This window comes from Amblyomma maculatum, unplaced genomic scaffold (genome assembly GCF_055883805.1).
Source record: "Amblyomma maculatum isolate TAMU_Amacu unplaced genomic scaffold, ASM5588380v1 scaffold_23, whole genome shotgun sequence".
NCBI classification, from domain to species: Eukaryota; Metazoa; Arthropoda; class Arachnida; order Ixodida; family Ixodidae; genus Amblyomma; species Amblyomma maculatum.
In genome coordinates this window covers 2,231,386-2,241,763 of record NW_028146748.1, presented here as the reverse complement: position 1 = coordinate 2,241,763, position 10,378 = coordinate 2,231,386, and the positions used below count along the sequence as shown (strand labels likewise).

At 30.0% G+C, this 10,378-nt stretch overlaps 1 non-coding gene and 1 pseudogene across 1 annotated transcript; both read left to right on the top strand.

Moving 5' to 3' along the window:
• The first annotated feature begins 2,223 nt into the window (after nt 1-2,223).
• On the top strand, nt 2,224-2,394 carry LOC146171128 (U2 spliceosomal RNA; annotated as a pseudogene).
• Nucleotides 2,395-3,294: 900 nt separating this feature from the next.
• On the top strand, nt 3,295-3,484 carry LOC146171127 (U2 spliceosomal RNA). The gene has a single exon (XR_014702905.1). It is a non-coding gene; the product is annotated as a U2 spliceosomal RNA (small nuclear RNA).
• The last annotated feature ends 6,894 nt before the right edge of the window (nt 3,485-10,378 follow it).

The window sequence follows — 10,378 nt, the reverse complement described above, 5'->3', positions numbered from 1 at the left end:
GTTTACCTAGCCATTGTGGTTGGTTTTACAGTGTGGTAATAATTAGTAATTATATTTACGCAACTGTAAATAATTAGTAATAATAGTTTACCTAGCAATTGTGGTTGGTTTTACAGAGTGTGGTTATAATTAGTAATTATATTCACGCAACTGTCAATAATTAGTAATAATTGTTTACCTAGCCAATGTGGTTGGTTTTAAAGAGTGTAGTAATTATTTACGCAACTGTAAATAATTATTAATAATTGTTTATGTAGCCAATGTGGTTGGTTTTACAGAGTGTGGTAATAATTAGTAAGTATACTATGCAACTATAAATAATTAGTAATAATTGTTTATCTAGCCAATGTGGTTGGTTTTACAGTGTGGTAATAATTAGTAATTATATTTACGCAACTGTAAATAATTAGTAATAATAGTTTACCTAGCCATTGTGGTTGGTTTTACAGTGTGGTAATAATTAGTTATTATATTTACGCAACTGTAAATAATTAGTAATAATTGTTTACCTAGCCAATGTGGTTGGTTTTACAGAGTGTAGTAATTATTTACGCAACTGTAAATAATTATTAATAATTGTTTATGTAGCCAATGTGGTTGGTTTTACAGAGTGTGGTAATAATTAGTAAGTATACTATGCAACTATAAATAATTAGTAATAAAAGTTTACCTAGCCATTGTGGTTGGTTTTACAGTGTGGTAATAATTAGTAATATATTTACGCAACTGTAAATAATTAGTAATAATAGTTTACCTAGCAATTGTGGTTGGTTTTACAGAGTGTAGTAATTATTTACGCAACTGTAAATAATTATTAATAATTGTTTATGTAGCCAATGTGGTTGGTTTTACAGTGTGGTAATAATTAGTAAGTATACTATGCAACTATAAATAATTAGTAATAATTGTTTATCTAGCCAATGTGGTTGGTTTTACAGTGTGGTAATAATTAGTAATTATATTTTCGCAACTATAAATAATTAGTAATAATTGTTTATCTAGCCAATGTGGTTGGTTTTACAGTGTGGTAATAATTAGTAATTATATTTTCGCAACTGTAAATAATTAGTAATAATAGTTTACCTAGCCATTGTGGTTGGTTTTGCAGAGTGTGGAAGTAATTGGTAATTATATTTACGCAAATGTAAATAATTAGTATTAAAAGTTTACCTAGTCATTGTGGTTGGTTTTACAGTGTGGTAATAATTAGTAATTATATTTACGCAACTGTAAATAATTAGTAATAATTGTTTACCTAGCCAATGTTGTTGGTTTTAAAGAGTGTAGTAATTATTTACGCAACTGTAAATAATTATTAATAATTGTTTATGTAGCCAATGTGGTTGGTTTTACAGAGTGTGGTAATAATTAGTAAGTATACTATGCAACTATAAATAATTAGTAATAATTGTTTATCTAGCCAATGTGTTTGGTTTTACAGTGTGGTAATAATTAGTAATTATATTTTCGCAACTGTAAATAATTAGTAATAATAGTTTACCTAGCCATTGTGGTTGGTTTTGCAGAGTGTGGAAGTAATTGGTAATTATATTTACGCAAATGTAAATAATTAGTATTAAAAGTTTACCTAGCCATTGTGGTTGGTTTTACAGTGTGGTAATAATTAGTAATTATATTTACGCAACTGTAAATAATTAGTAATAATTGTTTACCTAGCCAATGTGGTTGGTTTTACAGAGTGTAGTAATTATTTACGCAACTGTAAATAATTATTAATAATTGTTTATGTAGCCAATGTGGTTGGTTTTACAGAGTGTGGTAATAATTAGTAAGTATACTATGCAACTATAAATAATTAGTAATAATTGTTTATCTAGCCAATGTGGTTGGTTTTACAGTGTGGTAATAATTAGTAATTATATTTTCGCAACTGTAAATAATTAGTAATAATTGTTTACCTAGCCAATATTGAGTAATTAGTGCAATAACCAGGACATAGCATATAAATAATTATTTACTTATTTATTTCCTTTTTAATTAGTAACTGCTCATTGATTGACATATGGACATATAAGCTATGCATGTGCACATACTGTGGTGTTGCTCTGTGATTGGTCGACACCTCCACGACGTCTTCCCTTCGCGACCAATAAGTGCTGTGGCAAAAATGTGACACTTTTGCTAACGACAACTATGAGGCAATAAAGGCTTTTGCCTTAATAGCAGTAGGTATCTGCAATAAAGCATTGCTTGCAAATGTACAAAACATTTCTGGAAAACACTGTTTTAACAGCTTGATATCAGTTGCCAGTTGTAATTTGTAACCCTGACATTATACTATTTTTTGTAATGCGGCAGAGCATTCTGGGCTTGCTGTACCTCTGCCACGGGTCTACCCGGTACTGCACTACTTCCGGGACTAGCTAAGCGACTCTCGGTTTTTGGGGGAGGACAATCACAACTCAAAGATGAGGCCAACTAACTTTTTTCATTCGAGCTCACTGCTATCCATGTGCCTAACAGCAATCCTCTCAATGCCTGTCCTATTGCATTGTTGGGCGCCTCGTGCATGCAGTGACACCTTGGGTTACTTTTTCCGCGTGTCATTGCATGTGAGTCTATTATTTGAGGCAATAAAGAATGGTTTGATTAAGAATCCCCTTCAAGGAATGTGTCGAGTTTTGGTAAACCATAGCTCAAGTGCTACAAACAAAAAACGATGGACCGACGCTGTTTCTGCAACAACCGTATGTTTTCGGTGCGGAGAAACCAACCGCGGGGTGCATTCGCGCGGCTAGTTGTGGCATGTACCCTTTTTGTCTTGTGGAAGCGCCGCTGCCTGGCGGAAGCACGCAGGCAGCCAGTACGAGCCATGTACCCGGCGCTGCAGAGCCTGCGCCTCCTGCTCTGGGAATACCTGTCAGAGCGGCTCGAACTAGACGGGGAGGCGCGGTTTCTGCAGCGTTGGCACACACGGTTCTTTGTTGTGAGACCAAATGGGCTAACGATGCCGACATTGTTGTATTGATGACCACATGTAACGCGCGTTGGATCATAACATGTATGCATGTACATCCCCCCCCCCTTTTTTTTCCCTTTCCCCTTCTGGTGCATTGGGATGGAGAGATTTGAGTGGTTCTCCCATTATTATTGTATATCCCTTTTTTGTACCAATTGATTGAAATTGTATAAAGGATAAGCAGACTCTGATACGAAGATAAGACTGTTAATGTAAAGTGACTTACATCTGTATTGTATTGGCACATTATTCGGTATCCTTTACATATAAGTGTATGTATATTGTGGTTCACATTGTCAATGTATCATGCTCTATCAGTTTGGAAGTCAATAAACTTCTCTTTGTGTAGTATCTGTTCTTAACAGCTTAATATCTGTTACGGGTTCTAATTGTAACCATGATATTAAACTGATTTTTGTAGCGCGGCAGAGTGTTCGGGGCTTGCTCCAACTCTGCCACGGGTCGACCCGGTACTGCACTACTTCCGGGACCGGCCCAGCATCTCCCCCTTTTGGGGGGAGAAGGCACAATTGAAAAAAACAGAAAAACTGCTTTGTTTTGTTCTAGAAATTTTTGGACTTTTTTTTCCGACTTTTTTTTCCGACTTTTTTTTCCGACTTTTTTTCCGACTTTTACTGTTATGTGGTTGGTTTTACAGAGTGTAGTAATTATTTACGCAAATGTAAATAATTAGTAATAAATGTTTACCTAGCCATTGTGGTTGGTTTTACAGTGTGGTAATAATTAGTAATTATATTTACGCAACTGTAAATAATTGGTAATAATAGTTTACCTAGCAATTGTGGTTGGTTTTACAGAGTGTGGTTATAATTAGTAATTATATTTACGCATCTGTCAATAATTAGTAATAATTGTTTACCTAGCCAATGTGGTTGGTTTTACAGTGTGGTAATAATTAGTGATTATATTCACGCAACTGTCAATAATTAGTAATAATTGTTTACCTAGCCAATGTGGTTGGTTTTACAGAGTGTAGTAATTATTTACGCAACTGTAAATAATTATTAATAATTGTTTATGTAGCCAATGTGGTTGGTTTTACAGAGTGTGGTAATAATTAGTAAGTATACTATGCAACTATAAATAATTAGTAATAATTGTTTATCTAGCCAATGTGGTTGGTTTTACAGTGTGGTAATAATTAGTAATTATATTTTCGCAACTGTAAATAATTAGTAATAATAGTTTACCTAGCCATTGTGGTTGGTTTTGCAGAGTGTAGTAATTATTTACGCAACTGTAAATAATTATTAATAATTGTTTATGTAGCCAATGTGGTTGGTTTTACAGAGTGTGGTAATAATTAGTAAGTATGCTATGCAACTATAAATAATTAGTAATTGTTTATCTAGCCAATGTGGTTCGTTTTACAGTGTGGTAATAATTAGTAATTATATTTTCGCAACTGTAAATAATTAGTAATAATTGTTTACCTAGCCAATGTGGTTGGTTTTACAGAGTGTAGTAATTATTTACGCAACTGTAAATAATTATTAATAATTGTTTATGTAGCCAATGTGGTTGGTTTTACAGAGTGTGGTAATAATTAGTAAGTATACTATGCAACTATAAATAATTAGTAATAATTGTTTATCTAGCCAATGTGGTTGGTTTTACAGTGTGGTAATAATTAGTAATTATATTTTCGCAACTGTAAATAATTAGTAATAATAGTTTACCTAGCCATTGTGGTTGGTTTTGCAGAGTGTGGAAGTAATTGGTAATTATATTTACGCAAATGTAAATAATTAGTAATAATTGTTTACCTAGCCAATGTGGTTGGTTTTAAAGAGTGTAGTAATTATTTACGCAACTGTAAATAATTATTAATAATTGTTTATGTAGCCAATGTGGTTGGTTTTACAGAGTGTGGTAATAATTAGTAAGTATACTATGCAACTATAAATAATTAGTAATAATTGTTTATCTAGCTAATGTGGTTGGTTTTACAGTGTGGTAATAATTAGTAATTATATTTACGCAACTGTAAATAATTAGTAATAATAGTTTACCTAGCCATTGTGGTTGGTTTTGCAGAGTGTGGAAGTAATTGGTAATTATATTTACGCAAATGTAAATAATTAGTATTAAAAGTTTACCTAGCCATTGTGGTTGGTTTTACAGTGTGGTAATAATTAGTAATTATATTTACGCAACTGTAAATAATTAGTAATAATTGTTTACCTAGCCAACGTGGTTGGTTTTACAGAGTGTAGTAATTATTTACGCAACTGTAAATAATTATTAATAATTGTTTATGTAGCCAATGTGGTTGGTTTTACAGAGTGTGGTAATAATTAGTAAGTATACTATGCAACTATAAATAATTAGTAATAAAAGTTTACCTAGCCATTGTGGTTGGTTTTACAGTGTGGTAATAATTAGTAATTATATTTACGCAACTTAAAATAATTAGTAATAATAGTTTACCTAGCAATTGTGGTTGGTTTTACAGAGTGTAGTAATTATTTACGCAACTGTAAATAATTATTAATAATTGTTTATGTAGCCAATGTGGTTGGTTTTACAGAGTGTGGTAATAATTAGTAAGTATACTATGCAACTATAAATAATTAGTAATAATTGTTTATCTAGCCAATGTGGTTGGTTTTACAGTGTGGTAATAATTAGTAATTATATTTTCGCAACTGTAAATAATTAGTAATAGTTTACCTAGCCATTGTGGTTGGTTTTGCAGAGTGTGGAAGTAATTGGTAATTATATTTACGCAAATGTAAATAATTAGTATTAAAAGTTTACCTAGCCATTGTGGTTGGTTTTACAGTGTGGTAATAATTAGTAATTATATTTACGCAACTGTAAATAATTAGTAATAATTGTTTACCTAGCCAATGTGGTTGGTTTTACAGAGTGTAGTAATTATTTACGCAACTGTAAATAATTATTAATAATTGTTTATGTAGCCAATGTGGTTGGTTTTACAGAGTGTGGTAATAATTAGTAAGTATACTATGCAACTATAAATAATTAGTAATAAAAGTTTACCTAGCCATTGTGGTTGGTTTTACAGTGTGGTAATAATTAGTAATTATATTTACGCAACTGTAAATAATTAGTAATAATAGTTTACCTAGCAATTGTGGTTGGTTTTACAGAGTGTGGTTATAATTAGTAATTATATTCACGCAACTGTCAATAATTAGTAATAATTATTTACGCAACTGTAAATAATTATTAATAATTGTTTATGTAGCCAATGTGGTTGATTTTACAGAGTGTGGTAATAATTAGTAAGTATACTATGCAACTATAAATAATTAGTAATAATTGTTTATCTAGCCAATGTGGTTGGTTTTACAGTGTGGTAATAATTAGTAATTATATTTTCGCAACTGTAAATAATTAGTAATAATAGTTTACCTAGCCATTGTGGTTGGTTTTGCAGAGTGTGGAAGTAATTGGTAATTATATTTACGCAAATGTAAATAATTAGTATTAAAAGTTTACCTAGCCATTGTGGTTGGTTTTACAGTGTGGTAATAATTTGTAATTATATTTACGCAACTGTAAATAATTAGTAATAATAGTTTACCTAGCAATTGTGGTTGGTTTTACAGAGTGTGGTTATAATTAGTAATTATATTCACGCAACTGTCAATAATTAGTAATAATTGTTTACCTAGCCAATGTGGTTGGTTTTAAAGAGTGTAGTAATTATTTACGCAACTGTAAATAATTATTAATAATTGTTTATGTAGCCAATGTGGTTGGTTTTACAGAGTGTGGTAATAATTAGCCAATGTGGTTGGTTTTACAGTGTGGTAATAATTAGTAATTATATTTACGCAACTGTAAATAATTAGTAATAATAGTTTACCTAGCCATTGTGGTTGGTTTTGCAGAGTGTGGAAGTAATTGGTAATTATATTTACGCAAATGTAAATAATTAGTATTAAAAGTTTACCTAGCCATTGTGGTTGGTTTTACAGTGTGGTAATAATTAGTAATTATATTTACGCAACTGTAAATAATTAGTAATAATTGTTTACCTAGCCAATGTGGTTGGTTTTACAGAGTGTAGTAATTATTTACGCAACTGTAAATAATTATTAATAATTGTTTATGTAGCCAATGTGGTTGGTTTTACAGAGTGTGGTAATAATTAGTAAGTATACTATGCAACTATAAATAATTAGTAATAAAAGTTTACCTAGCCATTGTGGTTGGTTTTACAGTGTGGTAATAGTTAGTAATATATTTACGCAACTGTAAATAATTAGTAATAATAGTTTACCTAGCAATTGTGGTTGGTTTTACAGAGTGTAGTAATTATATTCACGCAACTGTCAATAATTAGTAATAATTGTTTACCTTGCCAATGTGGTTGGTTTTAAAGAGTGTAGTAATTATTTACGCAACTGTAAATAATTATTAATAATTGTTTATGTAGCCAATGTGGTTGGTTTTACAGAGTGTGGTAATAATTAGTAAGTATACTATGCAACTATAAATAATTAGTAATAAAAGTTTACCTAGCCATTGTTTTTGGTTTTACAGTGTGGTAATAATTAGTAATTATATTTACGCAACTGTAAATAATTAGTAATAATAGTTTACCTAGCAATTGTGGTTGGTTTTACAGAGTGTAGTAATTATATTCACGCAACTGTCAATAATTAGTAATAATTGTTTACCTTGCCAATGTGGTTGGTTTTAAAGAGTGTAGTAATTATTTACGCAACTGTAAATAATTATTAATAATTGTTTATGTAGCCAATGTGGTTGGTTTTACAGAGTGTGGTAATAATTAGTAAGTATACTATGCAACTATAAATAATTAGTATTAAAAGTTTACCTAGCCATTGTTTTTGGTTTTACAGTGTGGTAATAATTAGTAATTATATTTACGCAACTGTAAATAATTAGTAATAATAGTTTACCTAGCAATTGTGGTTGGTTTTACAGAGTGTGGTTATAATTAGTAATTATATTCACGCAACTGTCAATAATTAGTAATAATTATTAACGCAACTGTAAATAATTATTAATAATTGTTTATGTAGCCAATGTGGTTGGTTTTACAGAGTGTGGTAATAATTAGTAAGTATACTATGCAACTATAAATAATTAGTAATAATTGTTTATCTAGCCAATGTGGTTGGTTTTACAGTGTGGTAATAATTAGTAATTATATTTTCGCAACTGTAAATAATTAGTAATAATAGTTTACCTAGCCATTGTGGTTGGTTTTGCAGAGTGTGGAAGTAATTGGTAATTATATTTACGCAAATGTAAATAATTAGTATTAAAAGTTTACCTAGCCATTCTGGTTGGTTTTACAGTGTGGTAATAATTAGTAATTATATTTACGCAACTGTAAATAATTAGTAATAATAGTTTACCTAGCAATTGTGGTTGGTTTTACAGAGTGTGGTTATAATTAGTAATTATATTCACGCAACTGTCAATAATTAGTAATAATTGTTTACCTAGCCAATGTGGTTGGTTTTAAAGAGTGTAGTAATTATTTACGCAACTGTAAATAATTATTAATAATTGTTTATGTAGCCAATGTGGTTGGTTTTACAGAGTGTGGTAATAATTAGTAAGTATACTATGCAACTATAAATAATTAGTAATAATTGTTTATCTAGCCAATGTGGTTGGTTTTACAGTGTGGTAATAATTAGTAATTACATTTACGCAACTGTAAATAATTAGTAATAATAGTTTACCTAGCCATTGTGGTTGGTTTTGCAGAGTGTGGAAGTAATTGGTAATTATATTTACGCAAATGTAAATAATTAGTATTAAAAGTTTACCTAGCCATTGTGGTTGGTTTTACAGTGTGGTAATAATTAGTAATTATATTTACGCAACTGTAAATAATTAGTAATAATTGTTTACCTAGCCAATGTGGTTGGTTTTACAGAGTGTAGTAATTATTTACGCAACTGTAAATAATTATTAATAATTGTTTATGTAGCCAATGTGGTTGGTTTTACAGAGTGTGGTAATAATTAGTAAGTATACTATGCAACTATAAATAATTAGTAATAAAAGTTTACCTAGCCATTGTGTTTGGTTTTACAGTGTGGTAATAATTAGTAATTATATTTACGCAACTGTAAATAATTAGTAATAATAGTTTACCTAGCAATTGTGGTTGGTTTTACAGAGTGTAGTAATTATATTCACGCAACTGTCAATAATTAGTAATAATTGTTTACCTAGCCAATGTGGTTGGTTTTAAAGAGTGTAGTAATTATTTACGCAACTGTAAATAATTATTAATAATTGTTTATGTAGCCAATGTGGTTGGTTTTACAGAGTGTGGTAATAATTAGTAAGTATACTATGCAACTATAAATAATTAGTAATAATTGTTTATCTAGCCAATGTGGTTGGTTTTACAGTGTGGTAATAATTAGTAATTATATTTTCGCAACTGTAAATAATTAGTAATAGTTTACCTAGCCATTGTGGTTGGTTTTGCAGAAAGTGGAAGTAATTGGTAATTATATTTACGCAAATGTAAATAATTAGTATTAAAAGTTTACCTAGCCATTGTGGTTGGTTTTACAGTGTGGTAATAATTAGTAATTATATTTACGCAACTGTAAATAATTAGTAATAATTGTTTACCTAGCCAATGTGGTTGGTTTTACAGAGTGTAGTAATTATTTACGCAACTGTAAATAATTATTAATAATTGTTTATGTAGCCAATGTGGTTGGTTTTACAGAGTGTGGTAATAATTAGTAAGTATACTATGCAACTATAAATAATTAGTAATAAAAGTTTACCTAGCCATTGTGGTTGGTTTTACAGTGTGGTAATAATTAGTAATTATATTTACGCAACTGTAAATAATTAGTAATAATAGTTTACCTAGCAATTGTGGTTGGTTTTACAGAGTGTGGTTATAATTAGTAATTATATTCACGCAACTGTCAATAATTAGTAATAATTGTTTACCTAGCCAATGTGGTTGGTTTTAAAGAGTGTAGTAATTATTTACGCAACTGTAAATAATTATTAATAATTGTTTATGTAGCCAATGTGGTTGGTTTTACAGAGTGTGGTAATAATTAGTAAGTATACTATGCAACTATAAATAATTAGTAATAATTGTTTATCTAGCCAATGTGGTTGGTTTTACAGTGTGGTAATAATTAGTAATTATATTTACGCAACTGTAAATAATTAGTAATAATAGTTTACCTAGCCATTGTGGTTGGCTTTACAGTGTGGTAATAATTAGTTATTATATTTACGCAACTGTAAATAATTAGTAATAATTGTTTACCTAGCCAATGTGGTTGGTTTTACAGAGTGTAGTAATTATTTACGCAACTGTAAATAATTATTAATAATTGTTTATGTAGCCAATGTGGTTGGTTTTACAGAGTGTGG